Here is a 22194-nt window from a genome sequence, read left to right as displayed (position 1 = left end):
GACCATTAAACCCAACTTCCCTGCAACCGTCCTGAGCTTTTTTGACGTGCTGAATTCGAAGTGTTCTTTCTTCGTCACTGTGTCTGGCATTTCATTTTCTGGCGTCTGTGACACGTTGCAATAAGTATCCTCTGAATCACATTAATGTTGATTGTTTTTATTGTATCCCGCGAGCAGACTCTAACAAACAGTTATGTTATGTGGCAATGATTGACGAAAACATAAATCAGCAGAGTCTTCAAAACGGTAACTTAAAACCGTGTGATTCCTAGACATTTTGCAGGGGGAGCAGTAAGAGAAACATGTTCATCACGAATAGCCACGCGGCACTCTCAGCGAAGATATTAGGTGCAGACAAAGTGCTGACGCAGCGCAGTGGATGAGGGGCTCTGATACACGTCTTAACCGTAGGCAGGGTTGGCGTTATCACGCGGTAAGGACGGTCAGAATGTCGCTTAACAAGACCCGAAGCCCCCCTGCCTCCTGCAACCCGCATAACTAATGCGCTTACAGACCGACAGAGCACGAAATGGAGTCTCGCGTAAGCAACTTGTTTATACTGGATCTCCAAGAGTTGACGTGTACGCCGTAGTAGACTCTACACTTATGAACAAAGCGCTCTCTAGCGGCTGTTACGCCTACATGTGACTGCCAAAAGCTTCAGAAAATGTTCACATATGAAAATGCTGCGTTATTTTAATGATCGGGAGATGAGGGGAGGAAAGCCTGAAAGAAATTGTTGATGGATTCTAATGCACATATTTCGGAAAATGTGATGAGCGCTCCACCGTTCTGGTCTCAAAAGAGCCACTAGTGACCGACCGACTGCCATGTCGTCCTCAAACAACAGTGTCATTTGTTTGCTGTATGGAAGGGCATGGCGTCAGTGATTCGCTCTTCCGGTCGCTGTCGTCTTTGCAGACCTTGAGAGTCGCTACTTCCCATTCAAGTAACTCCTCAATTTGCCATGAAGAATGTGAGTGGATCCCGTTCCTATCCTCCTCCTTCTCCCGCCCCCCTCAAAAATCAAAAGTCCCTGGCAGTATCAGAAATTGAATTTGGGTCCCCCTACATGGAAGTCAGCCATGCACACTAACCCACGGAAGTGGGCTAATTCACTTAAAAATTATGTAACTTCCTTGAAAATGTGTATGTAATAACAGATTTGAGCTTTCAAATGAAGCTTTAAACATCTGTAACCACATAAAGCGACTGGGAATCGGATATATTTGGAGGAAAGTACGCTGCAAAAACCGCTATCAGTACAACTCTCACTAATTTACTCGGAATTCATACCTGTTCGTTGTTTGCATCCATACCTTCCACTTTAATCCCAAACAAGGTATCCCTCTCGACAGTTCTTGCTGATGTTTGAGGAAAAGACCTGTAAGGTTCTAGATTCATTTCCTTGCACTTAAAAACTTGTATCACTTAAAATACTGTAAACATTCAGTCCCCAGAGCTTTGTAAAATCATATTTTCGTAGAATATAAGTTATACTGTTACAATCATCAAATGCGGCGCTCTTGTATGAGCAAGTGCTGAATAAACATTGGTTAAATGAAGTTAGTGTTCGTCATTTATCTAACTACACCTTGTTCTACGTGATAATATTGTGATACACCTCCATCAACAACAGAAATTCCACTTCGCAGTTCACCGACATCCGTTATATGGATCATGAGCTACACCACCGACAAGTTGTCGCCTTCGGAAAGTAGCGCAAGCTTTATCGAATTGTAACTCTAAATCTAGTAGACATTAAAGAGATAACTTTATGAAAGGTGTTTTCTTTTACAGTAATTGGCACATATAAAAATATTAATGCTTTTAAAAAATATAATGGTAATTTTCTCATTTTTCGTACGATTTGAGATGGACGTCGCACGTGTTTAAGAACCGTTTTCGGTGTACCTGCATACTGGCAATTCTTATTTTATGCGTACGCATTAAATAAGAACTAAGAAATATTTCGTATAGAAGAGATTATATCCATATTCAGAAGAGAAAGATTCATACATTCTTAAACATTTAGGATAAAGTAATCGCCCACTAGGAAGATGTTTCGTTAGTTATGCATCAGCATGGTGCATTGATTGTACAACTACTTCAGTATGACAAACAAGAATCTCTGGGCGTCTCTGATCGTTGTTTAACGTAGTCCATTCAGCTGGATGGTCGAATACAGCTCGTATGCCTCTACTATAATTGATATTACTTCTTTTTATTACTGGATGGAAATTCGCAATCGCTGTAATGGGAAAATGCCTTCTATAGAATTTCATGAAACCTTTTCGATGAAGAATGCTACCTACCACTAAACTGTCTCCTCGTGATACTATTTTCATGTACTAGAACAAGCGATCGAAGTGACGCAATGGCTACAATATTATACTCTTTCCATTAGGGGCTCAAATCTCCATCCGACGATTCATCTTATGTCTTCCGTCTTTCCTTTATTCGCTAAATGTAAATTCTGGGACTGTACTCAAGAGAGGATCTATCTTTTGATGTCAAACGTCGCCCTTAGCAGCTAGAGCTACTGTTCTGTCTCTAGTTGCTATAATGTCGACTGCGCATTAAACCCAATCCTTTCATGACCGCAGATTGGTAATTACAGCCAGTTATTCAGCTTTTGTCACACCTGTGACGGTATTCGCTAAAGGTGGGCGTTCTTCGCACCAGGATTAGGCCGTTATTTTCTTTTCTTTGTGTGCTCCGATAGTTTCCTTACGAAACACCATAATGAACTTTCAAAAGAACATGTCATGCTAGCTTTCGTAATCCTGATCGTATGCGTGTTGCCATATATCTACTCTGCGTTACAACGTTCATTTCAATATGACGTATACATCTTATTTGAGCAGTGGCGTTTTGCTGGCAAACCAGCATATTTGCAAGTACCTCACCTTCGCGCTCTTATCTTTGCTTGTGGCGCGTACTGAGTCTTGGCTGCCTTATCTTTGCCGGAGGAGTTAACTGGAGGCACTCGCCAAGGATGTGACAGTTGGTGTTCGATGTTACCTGAGGCAGGAGTGTGCGTGTAGTGGAGCGGGAACCGACCACGTGTAGTGGGAAGCTTCGTAGGGAGCCTATCCTGTCGCCTGTGAGGAAGCTTGTTTCTGCCTTGGGTTGCGTGCTGCTAGTTCCGGACGCGGCTGTCTACGGTCGTCCGCTGCCTTATTGCCGCCTGCTGTACCCGACGCAGGCCATATCGGACGTTAAGTGAGATTGTACATAGGGCATGTCTGTGAAGGTGAAGAGGGCTGCTACCTCACTTCTGGTAACTATTAGCACATGGGTGTTACCATTAAAGTAAAGGTGTGCCCATGAAGAGTTCATGGTGTTTAAGACAGGTGTTAAATATGAATATAATGCACGAGCGTGCCTCTTCCAGCTTGTGAGAAATTGTTGTTTGATGTAATATGTAATCAGCTGCAAGACCATAATCTGCTTATCATATATACTGCTTTCGAGTGTTTGGTAGCCTTAGCGTAGTGATCCCCAGTAAAGCTTATAATGAAATTTTCAAAATTGTGCTCGTTAAGGTTTTCACTGAACAATGGACCATAAGAGTTCACGTAATTTTATTGTGACTAAGATTGGAGTGCCCGCCGGCCTTGCTAGTAACTGTAAGTTTTTTTAAATATCTTAATAACAGGCACTTCTCCGTAAGGTTATTGATGAGATTTGTGCTGTTGGTTGTACCTTGCCTGTGTAGTTCATTCGTAGTGAGGACAAAGGCAGTGTGCCGATTTATTAGTGGATTATCCCTGCGGACCTGTTAAGTGCGCTGGTTAAATGTTACAGCTGGCTGACTGGTGTTTTGGAGTAAGCTCTACCTTTCCACCTATGGGTACCGGGCCTGTGAAATCCTGTGTAGCGGGAGGTGACTCCGGGTCGAAGCTCGAGAAGTGGGTCTTCTACGAAGTGCCACCTTCTGTCTTGGTTTCTTCAAGCTAAGTTTTCGTTCTGCCCTCGAGCGACCTGGCGTCACTCCTCGCTAAATAATTCTGGCGCTAATTGTGTTTACTTGGCTATTTATTGTATTTAGTATATATAATAATCCTTGTCACAAGAGCAACATACAATTGTGAAAGGTTGTTGCGGTGTTACTCTTAGTAACACCTCTCACTGACTATTTGTGTTACTGAGCATTGGAGCCGAAGTTTGAAACCTTCGTAAGCCTTAGTGATATTGATTGACTCTTGAGTGTGAAACAAGTACCTTTCTATTAACTTCATCCTGCTATTTATTGGGTGTATCTCTGGCAGGTTGTTATTTAGGTAAATGTTTTGAGAACATCAGGTCTCAGTGTGCGAAGACTTCTTAATTGAAGCCGTCAGGGGCATAATTGTCAGTGGTTTTAAAATTTTCTTATATATAAGACAGACTTTGTTTCGTAAAAGGACATTGGTTGCAGATTCACTAAATTCTTGTGACTTACTATTCTTATTCCCTAAAGTAATCAGGAGTAAGATAGTGTTGTTTTAAAGGAATTTGTTGATATGACTGCTAGATAAAACGAGTGATAACGAAAGGGGTCTAGTCCCTCCTACTGTTTCCCCATTCCCTAGTAGAAGAATGTTTCAAAAGAAGAAGTCATGCTCGTTGTTGTAATCCTGATCGTATGCGCGTTCCATATACCTGCTCTGCGTTATAACATTCATTTCAATAAGACTTATACATTTTGGTATTGCTATTTTCACTACCATTAGTGATATTGTATAGAGAAGTTTGTCCACTGATTGGTTACGAATAGGGATCCTCTGGTTCTATTTAAGCGCATTGCTGTAAATTAGTAACTGAAACTACGGAGGCTGGTATAAGAAGTAGAATAAAGTACTGTGATATGTAGATTCCACTAAGTATAAGCAAACTATGTGATATTTCTGAGGCGTAAGGAGATGTATTAATAATTTTTTGACGAACATGAGAAAAATAAATACTTACGGTTTGATTACATAGGTTCCCAGATGGATTAGCTGATAAACCCGACTACCGATAACCAGCCTCTTGGGTCCAGCAGGTGGAGCTGGTGGTGGCTGCGGAGGCTGCGGGGGTGGCACTGGTGGCCTCGGCCGCGGAGGAGCAGGCGGGGGTGGGCGAGGCCTCCTCGGGTCAGGCTGCGGCTGCCGCTGCTGCTCCTCCTCCATCTCGGGCCTCAGAACTGTCCCAGCTATCAACACCTGAAGCAGAGTACATGATTGCTGCTCTCACAACAAAACATACTTTACACCTCTCTGCTGGTTCAGATTTTACTTCTTGAGACCAAATGTCAAATTAACGATTTTACTGTCATTTTGCCATTCTGATTCAGTCCATGCTGGGAGGAATAGTTGGCCGGTAAGACACAGAGCGACTTTTCGTTGTGAACGGAAAAATCAAACGACGTACAGATACCGGTAAAAGGAAGTGAAAAGTTATGTACTACTTTCACGCAAAGTAATTTTTACGGGACTATCGCAAATTCATGTAGCTCATAAATAGCAACACTGAAGATCACATTACTAATTCGTACGTAAAATTATCACATTATAAAAATTTCATGTAAATGCTTGGTCTAAACGAAGAAAATTGTTCGCAAATTGCCCGGGGAGTTTCTGCAATGAACCAGGTAACAGGTGGGTCGTAAGTAGGGAAAGATGGTATTTCTTCCAAGCTTGGTTGGATGGGTGACTGATGCCATGTGAATTTATCATACTTTGTCTTGTGCGTATCCACTGCACGTAGTCTACACGAACCAAGAAGTATATCGGCAGTTAACTGCTGTGTCAGAAGCAGGAATTGTATCTGAACGGCGTATATACATAGGATGTAAACAATAACTGTTTACACTGTACCACACTGGTGTGGAGGAAGTTGAAACGAAATATTTGACATAATATACCTGCCTATCATGTCGAGAAGCAACCTCAAGTTGGACAACAAATGCCACATAAGCTTCAGTGCATGCACGCCACGTGAGACTTACGCCACCAGCTTAGTGGAGGACCTACTGATTGTAAAACTGTCGTTGTGTAAATGTTAGCTCAAGAGTAAGTGAATTTTAGCGGCTTAAAATTAAATATTAAATGGTTTTTTTTTCTATGGCTGTCCTCCTGCGAGACGACTGTGCTCGTAAGAGGTAAGTGTAAATAAAACTGAAAACATGACTACTTTTTGCATGACGTGTTAAAAACCGTCCTTCAGTTGCTCTTAGTTTAACTTACTGATGATAACGAAAACCGGTGGCATAAGAGGTCGTGAGGATATTAAAAATCTCGCGCCGCGTGCGCACGCTGTGACTTAGATGAACTTTGTAGACCATTTTGAGGTTGTCTACCGGCTAGGCTGACCGCAAGTGTTATACGACAAATTGTTCGCCTCGACTACCCCTACACCATTGCGGGAAATTTTAAACAGCTATCGCATACACACTGTATATTGTGAAGTTAGTAAATGATTTAAGTTACGTATTTTGATATGACAAAGCCTTTACTGGAAATGGATATTAAATTTTTTAATGCAGTACAGAAGTAACACCTCGCCTAAGTAATTTCGAGTTCAGAACAAAGAGAACAACATACAACCTGCAGCAAGTTTGGCACTGAACTGAGGTGTTCTTGGGGTTCCTTATCGTTGGCCTACAGTATTCCATGTGTTTGTAGTAATCTCTAAACAGCATCCCTTGGTAAGGTAATTTGTTGGGAAAGTGGACGAACTTGGAAACTCCCTTTATAGGCCGTAAAGGGTATACGTGCAGGTATTTTTATTGGTGACTGAGGGTAACTGAAATGATAGCATGGACAAAATCTCCATGCTTGAGTGTACTTGTCCTTTTTTAGACTGGGTGATATTTTAATAGCAGCCTGTCGTCTTAAGTAAGGGTAGAATGGTATGATGTCTACGTTGCAGCATAACACCTTAAAAGATGACTCTACTTTTGAAGGTCGACATGATATTTCTTTTTTCTCGGTTCACTAGAATTTTACAGTAGTAATCGCTGTTTTCGTGCGTTAAAAATTTATTGAACAACCACGCACAGCCGTTTTCAAACCTTACCGTTTCAACAATCAATTTTCTTTTGCTGTTCTGTGGAATGGTTATGTTTATCTATAGAAACTCCTAGAATTACTCAAATAAAAAATTATTTTTTCGTCTTTCGAAAATACATGCTGTCTCAGTTTTAGTTCCAACTATGTGTGCGTATTGTATTCATAATCGTCCCCAGTATGGATTGTGTCATTTGTGCCAGCTGATGCCTGAGGCTAAGTCATTTCGACTGAGAAACGGAACAAACAAACACATGGACCGAATAAAACTCGTTCAGTTGAGAACACTTGTTTACTCATTTGCTCCCTGTTCAGTAGAAAATTCCTAACCTGGAAAGCCTCGCGTCCGTTGGACATTTAAAACATCAGAACCTACTTTGTCGTCAGTCTAAAGTACATCTGCAAGTGCGATGGCGGACGTCTGTGATACTGCAAACGAAAAATGATTAATCTTAAATTATTTTATACCTTTGTTCACTCCGTTTGTGATCTAGAGGGATGGTCGAGTTTGATTGTCCTCTTGTTATTTTCAGGATGAGCTGTTGGAGTGTAATCTGACTTAAAGGGGCATCAAAGTCTGTGTTAAACTACATCATAAACAGCACATTCAATACAGTAGTTTCAATGACAGACTTTTGACAACGTTACTGTTCACACACATTAAACATGTTTCAACTACACATAAAGTACGTTGATTTGTTTTGTGAAAAGACTATTGGTAAATAAAAAGTAACGTTACTGATGACTTCCCTCAAGAATTCAGAATGTCAGGGGATAAGAAAATGGACAGTAAATGAAAACATCCAGATCTCAGTGTTGTGTCGGGGGCAGGGGCTATGTATTGAGTATTATAACACCCAAATCATAGCAGCTGTGTCTCCAGTTAATTATACAGTCCTGAAAATATTTAACTGCAACAACGATCTCAATGCACGCAATAGTTATTCCACTAAACCACGACCGAGTTCGTAATCTGCGCGGAGTTTCAGAAACACTTTCATTAATGCATGGACTGCCGTATTCTTGGAACGTCAGTACTGCGACAGCACTTTTGTTTGCGTCGTACTCTCCGCGCTTCGCCGACATTCTGGGAAGTGGGGAACTCGACTGACGTAATGCGCAACCACTTGTAGCAAGGGCCAGGCGCGAATGACGCAGTGATAACTCAGCTGTGGATTCATGGCGTTTACTCTTCACATTCGACAATTTAATCGAGCTGAAATCTTAATGCTCATCGACTTCGACTAAACAGTTGAGTCGACGGAACAACTGGGACTTACGATCATGTAACCGCAACTGTTCAAATAAGCACAGTAAGATTCCCACTCGTCAGCTAATGCTACACAAACATTCTGAAATTGTAAGGCAATGGAACACATTGACCGTTTATAAACTGAAATAAACATTGATTCAAACCAATATTGTTACTCTCTTGAACCAAAACGACGCAATTCATTTAACGAAGAAAAATCCAGTCTATGCTCCTGGCTATACGATCACGTAATTTCCACGGTTCAAATAAGCTCAGTAAGAATCGTACTAGTCACCTAATTCCGCACAAACGTTTTGTTGTTTTTTACAATCACCAGCGCAAATATCGCTATCCTACGCATTCAGTTATCAACATTGGACGATGTGCCAATGAAGCAACTAACTTTCTGCCGAAATAGAACCTTCTGAAATAGTTAAGCTATGGAAACCAATGACTGCATCAAATCCGAAATAGACGTGGAGTCGGAGTGACATTGCTATGGCATTTTAACCGAAAACGGCTCATTTCTGTCAGCGAACTATAGAATTATTGATTACCCTCATTCCGGTATGGCATCATCTCATCCGTAAATGTGCGCACTCCAAAGTTTTTTTATCGTCTAAGAACTGATGATGGTAAGGCGTTTGAACATCTTGCACTTACTCCAATGAAGTAGTCAGCCAAGGTACTTTCAGGAACGCAGGCCATCGTATTTGCCAGATCCTATCCCCACATCGAGAAACGATCACTGCGTCTGTCTCTGGTGCTGAGTCGAACATTAGAGCACTGCTCTCATGACATATCATCGGGTATGATAATGGACTTCATCTGCGATGGTAGTAGTACTAAACAATATTCTACATCTCTGTGGAACAAATTGCAGTGCAATTTGTACATTTGGTCCAGTAATATTCTCTGGATCAATATAGCACTATCCGAAGATGGAAGGCTACGGCCAAATGCCAAACGGAGTAATAGACGTTCTTGTTTTTTATGCTATTTTTTGATATTCCATTATGTATCTGCCAGACAGTATGGACCTAGTAAATGTTCCAAGTACTGCTTCTGATTAAAACATAGCTTTTTCCTGCGATATTTGCCGTCTTTTTACTATTACCAGTCAGTTTGGTTTCTTCTACATTTCTGTTCCGTGATTCAAACAAACCTGTGACATTTCATGCCGCTCTTTTTTTTTTATACTTTCAGAGTACTACATTTGTTCAATTTGATATTGGTCCTATACGCTTGAAAAAATTTCTAACATGAGTTCTGCGAGTGTTTTCGAAGCAGTCTTCTACGAAGTCCCAATACATTTTCCTAGAATTTTATCGATGAACCCAAGTCTATCAACTTATTTACCTTCCATAGAGCCTAAGTAATCACTCCATTCCATATCCTAATAAATTTGAACAACGAAACTGTCTCCAAATATGACAGAAAATCCAAAGAGATCCTATTCATATGTAATGTATACAAGCCGCAAATCGCATTCATTACATGGTAGCAATGATAATGTTAGCGAAGACATTGCCAGCGCCGCTAAGGCGGAATTACTAAGCACGATTTTTCGAATTTTTTACACGAAAGAAGAAGCCGTAAATACTCTAGATCGAATAAAGATCAGCGACCATCACGGGTAACTTAGAAGTAGCTACCTTCGTCCTAACGAATCAACTTCAGTCACTCAACAAGAGCAAGTCTTCCAGTCCACATTACATACCAGTTATGTTCCTTTCGAAGTATCTTGATGAAATAGTTCCATTTTTATCAGTCGTATAGAACCACGCGGACAGCGAAAGATCTTTACATGAAGACTAGAAAGCTGCACAAGCTACACTACACTACAAGAACGGAAATTGATTGCGTAATAGGCCCATATCACTGATCGATTTTCAGTAGAATTTTTGATCATACGTTGTGTTTGAACATCACGAAATACCTCGAAGGAAACGATCTATTGACACCAAGCCGACATAAACCCAGAAAAAAAACATTCAAGTGAAACACAACTGGCTCTTTATTCGCACACAGTAATGAGTGCTATCAGCATTCCTTATTACTGTATTTCCAGAAAGTAATGACATCTTTTATCACAAGCAGCTTCTAATCAAATTGCTTGCCTGTTCGTTATCGTCTCAGTAGTGTGACTGTATTCGTGATTTCTTGTCACAGAGGTCACATTTCGTAGTAACTGACAAAAAATCATACTGTGAAACAGTTTCGGTGATCAAACACTGGTACTCAATTTGAGATCCAAGAGTTGTTCATTAGAAAGTCAAGGTTTGTGTGTCACGCGTGAGAAAGTGCTATCGAAATTGACCCTAAACAACAGAAAGTGTGAAGTCCTCCACGTAAGTTCTAAAAAATTCCTGTACACTTCGGTTTCACGCTAAATAACACAAATGTAAATATTTTAGATTTAACTAAATGTTTCGTGATTACCATTATAACCTACTTAAGTTAGAACTTACACATACAAAATGTTGTGAGGAAGGCAAATCAAAGACTGCGCTTTATAGGCTCAACACTTAGAACTTGCAATCAATCTAATGAAAATGCTGCCTACGCTATACTCGTGTCTGTCCTCCTCTACAGCACTTCTGTGCCCCATGGAATCTTTACCACATAAGAATGACGGAGGAAATCCAAAAAGTTCAGAGATGAAGAGTTCGTTTTGGATTACCACGGAATATGGAGTGAATTTCAAGAATGGCCAAGCATTCACAGTATCTCTACACTTAGCTAGAAGATGATCAGTATGACACTCATCGAAACGTTGCGGTGATCAAACACTGGTACTCAATTTGAGATCCAAGAGTTGTTCATTAGAAAGTCAAGGTTTGTGTGTCACTTTGAGAAATATATGTACAACATTACAAAAATACAGCCAGAGCGCGATTGTGATTTCTGTACATCAATATCCTGAAGCTAATCTGTATCAAATACAAGAAAAACATATAGTAAAACAACCGTTAATTCACTCCTTACATAATGACGTTCATCATCATAGATCTGGATTTGGGAATATCCTGTGCGGTCTAATGTTTCGTCCATTTCTTTACTGTGCTTGTACTTCGTAATATACAATGTGTTATACTGCAACGCTTAAAACTTTGCTCAGATACATGAATATTTTAAGCAGAATTACTCTCCTGTATTACAGAACTGCTTCCAGATATGCATAACAAAAATGCTGTTACTTTAACACTTAGCTGTACTGCACATAACGGTAAATTTGAAAATAATGCACGAAGAAGCGAGTCCTTACACCTAAAAGTTAGTAACAACTGTAAGACTAACTTACAGCAAACAAAAGATCAAATATCGACAATCCGATGCGCAGGTGTGGAAATTTCTGTGCCAGATCTACGATTACTTTTGTACAAAAGAGATTTCGTATGGGCATTACTGTGTCTTGTCTAACATTCGCTTCGGTAAACGTCATATGAAATAAATTTCAAAACTATCACGTCACACCGGTGAAACATGAACAATATATGTGGCAGCTTAATAAGTATAAAAACAATGTACCAAAAAAGGTTTAGTTGTATACGTTGAATTTTTAAACGTAAGACTGCTTTCACTTTTGCAAACGCAGACAACCTAGGGTCTAGCAACTGAATATAAACAATGATGCCATCACGTTAGTCTCAACCAACTATAAATTAGGAAGTTTACTACTCGCCTATTTGCACATAATATAAGTAACAAATAGTCAATAATTTCCTAAGTTTTGTACTTACCAAAAGAATAAGCACCCGTATATTTGTAGTGGCCACTGCCTCTGATCTCCTCCTCGTCGAAGCGACTGCTGTCCACTGAAGCGCGCTGTGGAACGCCTTCAAATAACCCCACCCCTACCCCACCCTATCCACAAGCAGCCGACTCAGCCTTGCGCCTTCCGTACGCTGATTCACTTAATACCGACAAGAGGCATGTGTGTCACTAGCGCTAGAACGCTAGATTCCTTCCGCTCAGACCCTCAGATAACAAGACTGAGCACCTACTTCCGAGTGACTCAACACTAGAGAAATTCCCTCCAGAGGCTATGTAATCTCGAATATAATAATTCTGTCACTCGACTGCGAAAACCAAATGAGTGTCAGAATCTGAACTACACTGACTGCCTACCTTTCGTTGTCCCTAGTGACACCAGATGATGTTTTATGCTAGAGTGAAATGATATGGCGGAGAAGTATAGCCCAGGACTGGTAGTTCGGAAGAGCAAATTTAAAATCCCAGTCCAGCTATACTGATTTAAGGTTTCGTTGTTTCCCTAAATCTCATTAGGCTAATACATGGAGGGTTCATTCAAAAGGACCAGTGAACATTTCCACTCCATTCTTGTATAACTGAACTGGTGCTTATTGGTCAATCATGGAAATTTGTCCCACCAAAGAGTAGTGAGTGGTAAGAACTGTTCGTGACGGTGGAGGGACATTTTTTTATCCTCTGAACATGACTGTTGTGAGATGCCTCTAAAGATGTTGTAAGATGCCTCTAAAACCAGCTGTGTTGATATAACCGCAGTGATCGGAGCACTGTTAATGCTGCACAGCTTAGAGTGGGCATCCTACTCCCACGGAACACGCATTTGAAGACAAAAAATGATGATGTGTGTCTACCGGTACATGCCCTACAAAATCACAACACCTGCCATTAAAAATCTTCAAACTCGGTTAGTTTTAATAGATATGAAAACAATGCGAAAGGAGACACTGTCTTAATTGAAATAAAAGGTTTATTTTCTCTACAAAGAGGGGCGGTACTCGTTTCTAACGTTTCTACCCACACGTACGGAGTTCGCTCTTTTTTTTTTGACTTTTCATTTATTACCCTTATGAGATAACCATTGCTTCTAACGGTCATTGCTATCAACTCGCTGCTAATATTGATGTGTTCTCAATACCGTCCATGAACACTACAACATTTAACTGATTTATCGAACTTCTCACGGAACGCGGTCATGAATCGTTCCACCACGTCTGACAAATAGCCACAACTCCCCACTACACATTGCCTTCCGAGCCGTCCGTTAAGGCTGGCGCCGGACGAAGCTTCTCGATCACCAGGAATTCCCCTGGCGGCAGTGCTGCTGCACTAGGCCGCTACGTGTAAGGTACAGATACAGATACTCAATAGTAACTATATCTGTACCCTTACGTCTCCCAAATTAAAAGTTTTCAAGATAAAAGAAAAATAATCCTCCAGAGCGGATAGTTGGTTCAAATGGCTCTGAGCACTATGCGACTGAACTTCTGAGGTCATCAGTCGCCTAGAACTTAGAACTAATTAAACCTAACTAACCTAAGGACATCACACACATCCATGCCCGAGGCAGGATTCGAACCTGCGACCGTAGTGGTAGCTCGGCTCCAGACTATAGCGCCTAGAACCGCACGGCCACTCCGGCCGGCCGAGGGGATGGAATGGAAGAAAATTCCCCTTACAAAAAGTCCGAGGAAAATTACTACAATAATATCACCAGTCAATTTCAAGAAATTCGAAAAACCTGCCCATTTCACATAATTCAAAACCCGAAAACAAATCACGATAGTCCAAAAAAGCAAATATCAGGTACAATGTCCAATCTATAATGTGATTCAAACAGCGAACAAGGTAAAATTCCTCATATACATGAACATTATTTACAAATACAAGCGAAACGAATTAAATAGATTAAATTTTATTTTCAAAATTGTAAAGTAATTGCATTACATTTAGTCATTTATTTGAAAGTTAACTAAGCTATCAAACTGTATCTTAATGAAACAGATTACTCTTAGAAATTAAAAGCAGTTTATGTCTCAAAAATTTAAATTTGGCATATATTTGATTTAGCTTAATATGGCAGTTATTTTTATTTCATTTATATATTTTCAATAAATTGAACGTTATTACTTTTTGCTGTAGACATTTGGATTAAACAACTAAGAAATGTATTTGTGGTTTTCCCCATAACCATCCTTTCTTTTTCTTATCACTACGCACTGGGTTTTAATTGATTCATTGGGCTCCTGCGCTCGTTTCACAACGTGATATCACCTCCGTCGATGTCCACCTTCGCCGATGTCGTGCTGGTGCACCCGTATAATGGTAGGAGGCAAGCAGCTACCACCTGCACTCCGCTGAGCTGACTGTGGCATTGGCCGCAGTCTCCCCTCCAGTCTCTGCTGAACGCTGACCCTGCTGTCTACCGAGGCTCGCAAAACAGAGGCTGCTGGGTAGCAGGGAGCCAGCTGGGCTTGTCATCATTCAGGTTCTCAGACTGCCGATGCCTCCTGGTAACGACTCTACAACTAGCTGCTTTGTGAATTATACTCTGTCGTGTTATCTATGTAAGTAAGGTAGATAAAAATGACCATTTGTGCCAAACCAGTCTCGCTTATTTGGCGTGTATTAAAACTGCTGCAATATTACAAAGTTCGGTTTTGTTTTATCTAGCAGGCAGTACCAAAATACACGTAATCAAGTCAAGAAACCACACGATATCAACAACTTTTTCAGTATTAGACAACGACGTTTTGAGTTCTTATGTAGCAAAACGTTTGACGAACTTTGATGAGGTAATAGATTATTTCGCAAAAAGGAAAGCGCACCGTGTAATGTTGTAACAAGATTAGAGAGAAAAAATGCTGGGACCTAAGGATTGAAGAAATGTGTACTGTTTTACTTGTCACTTGCCTTTACTGGTTTGATGATTCCTCTATTTAATTTTATGTCGCACAAAAGAGAACGTTATTACTAACAAGCAATAAAGAGTGCAAATTTTCTGAAGAGTTCTTATTCTCCCGTTACAAATAATCCCAACCAGCGTTAATTGTGAGTTTTTTAAGCAACAATCGAGAGGCTACTGAGAAAATCGAACATAAATACCGTCTTCCGACCTCCGCCGACGACGGAAGAGCTGATGGGCTGAGCTAAAGACCCACTCAAACTCAACACACCTGGCATATATAGCACTCCCTGGGAATGTGGTGTATAGTACATTGGACAAACGCAAGGCTGCATCTCAAAAAGGTGCGAGGAACATATCAGACACGGCCGACTTGGACAGACAGAGAAATCTGCTACAGCTGAACAGAGTATCAAAGAAAACCACACCTTTGATTTTGAGAACACCTGGGTGTTGTGCCGAGCCGGGAGCTAAAGTTCTTACAGTTGTTAATTTATTGCATTTAATTGGCAGTCGGTCGACCTAAGTATTATAAGTAACTACTCTCTAAGCCTTATTGCTCGTTACAGAAATTGCAATGACGTATTTTGACGCTCAGCACCCTTGTCTTTAGGACGTAAGCTGTAATCACTTCCGAGCCCGCTCAGTGCGCACATTGGCTGGTATTCTTCCTCCTGGTCGGTAGTTGAATCTTGGCACCAATGCAGAACAAATGTGGCAACTCTGTTACGGAGGAGTTACTTCCTGGATGGCACAGAATTATTCTGCTAAATTCAATTGATTTTACTTGTCATTAGTAGTAAAATATCGTCTCGCCACTTCCATTACCTCTTAGTGTAAGGGGGAGAAACTTACGATACTGCACAACTGATAATGCCTCTTTCCACTTCTGCCTACATAACTTTTTGTGAATACACAACTTTACTTATTGAAATTTTACACTTCCATACTATTTAGTTATGACAGAGGGCAGCAAATAAACGAAGACCGTTACGAAGCCTAAAGTGAACAATATCTTACTAATTCGCACTAATATAAACACGCCCGTGTTACAGATACTTTATATTTTATTAGAACCGACATTCATCGTAAGGTTATCATGGGAAGCTGTATTTCATTTGTATTAGTAGAGTGCGTATTAAAACAGCGTTTTTCATTAATCTATTGAACACAAAAGTAAACATTAGTCAGTGATCAACAATATATTCTCTCTCATTGCCTAAACAGTCTTAAATGCTCAGGTAGTTTGCCGATTCCACGACAGTAGAAACCTGCTGGTTCTTAGTTGAAGATGTCGTCAAACCAGATTGAAAATCCGCCTCGGCAGCTGTGTGGTCAGCGTGGTGGACTGCTAAACGAAGGGACCAGGTTCGATTCCCGTCCGGTTCGGAGATTTTCTCCATGCAGGGACTGGATGTTGGGTTGTCCTCACATTCGTGTCGTCATATCTGACTTTGCGCAACTGAGATAGGTATATGAGTACGACCGAAAGCCATTACTTAAAAAAAAAAAAAGGTTCGCAGTGCATTTTCTTCCGGTAACGAACTTCCTTGACTGGTGCTCAGTAAGAAGCGGGAACATTATTGATGGTTGTTCGGCAAGGAGCGGGACTGGTAAACATTAGAGATCAGAATACCCTCCTGGATTGTTTTGTTTTTGAAATCAGCAGTATGTTTTACGTGTAGTAGCAACAGTTGACACAGTTTTGTCTTTCGTTTTTCTTATTCTGCGACAGAAAGGAGTCTCAGTTTTAGGTGCCAAAAATACCAGCTTTAATGGACACAGCCCTGGGGAGCAGCTGCTGGTGCAATTTAAACTTTTTCAGCCAACAGATGCAAAATACGTTCACTGATCTTTGCTCGAGAATATGTCTGTTGTTACGGCTCAGCCATTAATTTATTTTTAAAAAGTTAACATAAATGCATCATAACTTGCCACCAGTAACAGTACAGCATAAGAACGCTCAATGTATGTACTGATGGCGTTCAAGCAAAAATACAGGAATAAGCACTGCTTTAATTTGGTTGCTATGAATTAGAGCTCAGAGTACTCTTACACCCGACTTCTGAAACTTGCCTTTTGAATGCAAATGTCGCACGACGCTTAAATCGTCGCAGTTCATTACATACAGTTCATCATATGTTTCTGCTACCGGGACATCCTGAATGTGGGAAATCATTCACGCCAGAACCATCTACTTTGAATGAAGATAATCCTCTTCTGACATGTTTTGCCCAAAGGCACTCACCCCAAACACAATACAAAGGCCCCGAGCTGTCTCTGCTGGTGCTTTTGCCCCTGTATTAAATCCAAAGCGAATAAGACGTCCATTCGTCCCGTTTTCACCGGGACAGTCCCGTTTTTTTCCCAAATGTCTCGCCATCCCGAAAGCTTTTTTTGGGACGCTCAAACGTGCCTTTATTTTGGAATTCCACTTGGTTAAAGTATTTTTACTATATCGGGTGCTTTATTTGTAGTTAACAGCGCAATTATATACGCTAGGAAGCACCACTTGTAGAACTTGTTTTCAAATTTTGTTTTTTATTGTTATGGGTACTACGTCCCACAATTAATTAAATCCGCTATGACTTTTAGCACTTTACTTTCTCTTTAACTCGAAAAGAGTCAGAGAGAGCAATACTGCAAGCAAAGGAATTACACAAAACTAGATCACGAATAAGAACAAAGATTATCCTCTTTCAGTCAGTCTTTTCGGTCCAGAGATACTTCAACCACTGTTACTTGCTTTCTTCGCTAGACTGTTAATATTTGGCACTTTTGGTAGTACACATTTATGCTGTATTTTCTATTGGTTGTTACAAGCAGTCTGAAGACATTATAGCAGATACCTGACAATTTCAAATCTTCTCAATCACTACTGTTTCATCAGGCCAAAAGGGCAGCAAATTAAAAACTGAATTTCCTTGTATCACTAGTAGTGGAGAAAACGTATAATGTACGTTGTGTAAATCAAAATTTGTAATTGGACATCGTGGAAGGTCCAACATTGTGGATCACATAAAGACGGAGAAACATCGCATGGCTGTCCAGAAGAAAAGTGCAAATAAAAGTGTAGATAACTATGACCTAAAGATAAGAACAGTAACTGAAATAAATAGGCAATTGGCAGCACAAGAAGCTACGTTTGCTTACCACAGTGCAATGCATAACCATAGTTTTTAGTCGATGGATTGTACTAAAGTATTTGTTAAAAAACTTTTCAGCTCTAAATTCACTTGTGGATCCACAAAATGTAATGCAATTATTAGAAATGTTATTGCACCATATGCAGCTCAGCAGGTTTTAGATGAACTGAAAGGTGCTTCATTCATTTCTGTAATTATTTATACACTGAATCATTTGGATTTGAAGTTAGTTCCTCTCCTTGTCACCTATTTTCGCCTTAAAAAAGGAATCATAGTGAAAGTATTCGAATTGGGTAATTTGTCAGGTGAAACTTCAGATTTACTTCAGAACTATGTGCTGGAGATTTTAAAGAAATATGAATTTGAAGGGCCGGCCGAAGCGGCCGAGCGGTTCTAGGCACTTCAGTCTGCTTCGAATCCTGCCTCGGGCATTGATTTGTGTGATGTCCTTACGTTAGTTAGGTTTAGGTAGTTCTAAGTTCTAGGGGACTGATGACCTCAGATGTTAAGTCTCATAGTGCTCAGAGCCATTTGAACCATTTGAACTTGAATGAAAGGTATTTGCAGTTTCTCCAGACAACACTAACAAAAATTATGGTAATAAATAGAGGAAAGGAAAAAAAACGATGTATTGTATCAACTGCAACAGAAGACAGTGAATAATATTATAGGTGGTAGCTGCCTAGCATATGTGGTGCACAGTTCTTTACAAACTGGTTCAGATTGCGTGCCCATTGACTACCAATTAATTGTAAACAAAAACTACCAGCATTTCCACACATACAAAATAAGGGTTGAATCTCTCAGGTCATTCTGTACGTTTAGTGAAACTGCATACAAAACTGGACTCGTGCACAGCAGTACAAGACTGCTAACATTACTGGAAAGGATCATAGAAATATTTCCTACTTTCAAATCCAATTTCATTTCCATTGATAAGTGTCCTGCTTTCCTTAAGCATTTCTTTAAAAACACTTATATTGTTTTCTACATTTTCTTGTTAGCCAGCTAAAACCTTTCGCCACAGCATTTAAATGTATTGAGAAACAAGAAATCACATTGGTAGGAGTATATCAAGAAATGAACAAATTATTGGGCAAATTACAGTGTAGGAAGTCTGAAATATTTTTCATATCCTTAGTAAATGAGAAGCTAACAAAACTGGAAGAAGAGGATGAAATTACTGTTGATTTATTTCATAGTTATGCTGACATCTTCTATGAAACTTGCACTGAGTATATTAGTGAATTGTGTTTATCATTTCTCAAATATTTTAAAACATGTGGGTGGTCATTGAAAAGGAGCAGCAACAATGGAAGGATATTCAGGACTGTTGTACTTTAGTTAGCAGTATTGTATCGAATATTTCTGTTGACGAAGACGAACTCTTCGCTAAATTTTCATGTACGCAAAACCCAAGGAAGAGTGAAGGAGAAGACAATGAAAGTGCTAGCGCAGTGTGGTGTAAAATGTTTGTCTAGTTCAATAGTAAAAATATTAACACGAAGAACTTGATTCATATGGTGGCGTTTTGCCTGGCAATTCCCGGGTCAAATGCTGCTGTGAAACGTCTGTTTTCCTTAGTGAATTCTTTGTAATCAAACGGAAAAAAAAGAATGAAAGTTAAAACAGCGAAGGTATTGCTCGTTGTCAAAATACACTTTAATGGTGTATCATGCGCTGACTTTTACGATACAATATCATAGGAAAATTCACTTCTTGATAAAATACATGAAAGTGAAAAGTACGGTTACAGTGGGGCAGAATAATAGTAAAAAGTTATTAGAATCATCTGAGTTCATGATATAAAAGTAAACTATGTCCACTAAATTTTGTCATTATATTTTATGCGCTGTTTCTTTTCCTATCTGTCCCAGGTTTTTGTCTAAAATTTTATGAATGTCCTTTTTTAATGAAAATTTAACATCCTACCTTTTCCCACTTGTGTGTCTATTTTACAACTCTTGAACGACGTTCGTAAGTCTCAAGCATGCAAAATCCAATATGTAAATCCGAGATAAATATTACAACTTCAAATAACATAATTACGGTTGATAAATACAGCCAAAGCGCCGCGTCGCGTTCATCTGGCGGACAACTCCTGACGGCTGGTGGTGTCGGCCGGCGGCCGCTGTAGCACGAAGAAATTTTCGAGCGTGAATAGCTCTGATCCTGACGCAGCCACGAGCCGTTGACGGAATAGTTTTTTGAAGTTTTTGCTATTGCAGGTGGGTTAGAGAGTGAAGCGAATAGACTTTAAGGTTCCACCATTCTCTTACAGCTCTTTTGGAGTGTCAGTCCTTCGCACACGCGGGGAGAGAAGAGTCATTCATCATTTACCTATCGTCGAAGTCAGTCATTTTCGAACGACCTTGATTTTCGTTGAGACTGAAAAATATTGAAGCAAGCAGATCGTTCTGAAGCTCGCTAGTCGATGGTGATGTTGAAAGGCAAAATTTAATTTGGGGGTCTCGTAAGACACAGTGATTCGGATTCCCCGTTCACACAGAGTACCGATATATAGTCTGGGCTTTTATAGCTAGCAAGCAGCCACATTTCCTCACATCTACGTTGACAACGCAATCCTAGAGTACATCGAGCGCGCCTGCTATCACCAGAAATATTCAGATCGCCTCATGTGGTACAGTTGGCGAGTGCTGCTTGTGTTTCTGTTTGCACTCTTTCAGTATTCATCGTGAAGTGATATGTAAGCTTACAATGAGCCTGCTGTATTTTGGACGATGTCTTCATCCAGCTGTTCAGTATTTGAACTTAGTCGTCACTGTAAGTGAACAAGTGTCCGCTCCATGAGCACTGTAGAGCAAGCACACAGGGGGTGGGGGGAGGTGTTGATACTTAATAATATGAGCGTCAGTGCTAGGCGCGTTATGGAGACCCTTAGGGGAATGGCGTCAGGGCTGGAAAAAAGTCTAATTTACGCCGGTACGTCTGCTGAGCGGCCTCATCCGAGATGTAGACCAGGCCATGCCTGAAGCTATCGACGGTGCAACTTGCAATCAACTTCATGTTACGAATCATATCGGCATCAATGAGTCGTATCGCTACGGCCCTAAGGCCATTCTCACTTGGTACTTGCGGGTGTCGGAAGTGATGAAGACTGCTGGCCTGACTCGCGGTGTGCAAACAAAGCTTACAATTTGCATTAAAGTTTGCAGAATTGAATGGAATCCTTTGATTTGGAGATGAGTGAAGGGTCTGAACTAGATGTTACTTCGAGTCTGAGACTGCCTCTGCAGGATATTTCTGGACCTGTGTTATGGGGAAGAAAATCGTGGGACTCCCCTTGAGACATCTATATACATTCAATGTAGGTCGCATTCAGTCCTGTGAAGTGTCCTGAACACATTTTCCGGAACAGCTAGTTCGACAACCCATCAGCAACGGAAATATTTTAGTCCTTGCAGCTTTAAACAGGCCTGACCTTATCGACTGTGTCAGTAGGGAGACAGGCATTAATGGTCAAGATGTCATCATAGCGACGATGATTACTTAGGTTAATAAATTAGTCAACATGGCTAGGAGAGATTTAATCCTCTAACGAACCGATAAGCAGTTGTTTGAATCCTGCTTAGATAATGAATTGACATCATTTAGTTCCAATACGATGGAAGTAGAGGAATTAATGGGCAAAATTTAAATTAATAGTATATCAGGCTCTGGAGGAGTATGTGACGAGTAACTGAATTAATGGCGGAAAACATCCACCGTGCTTTAATAACAAAGTGCGGAAAATACTGAGGAAGTAGAGATTACTGCAATGTCCGTTCAAATAAGAACACGATATTGTCAACAGCCAAAAGGTATTAGAAAGTCGAGCATCTATAAAAGATTCTATGTACTAACCGTACACCAGTTTTCCATTGTGATGCGTCAGCAGAAGATTTTATGGATTACCCAATAAAATTCTCTTCTTGCGGGGCAGCCCAGTTGTTAGCATACTGGACCCGCATTCGGGAGGACGACAGTTCAAACTGGCGACTTCCATTCCTGATTTAGGTTTTCCGTGATTTCCCAAAGTAGCATAAGGCAAATGTCAGCATGCTTCCTTTGAAAGCGCCCAGCCGC

Source organism: Schistocerca gregaria, chromosome X (genome assembly GCF_023897955.1).
Source record: "Schistocerca gregaria isolate iqSchGreg1 chromosome X, iqSchGreg1.2, whole genome shotgun sequence".
Lineage (NCBI taxonomy): Eukaryota > Metazoa > Arthropoda > Insecta > Orthoptera > Acrididae > Schistocerca > Schistocerca gregaria.
This window is presented reverse-complemented; position numbering follows the sequence as displayed.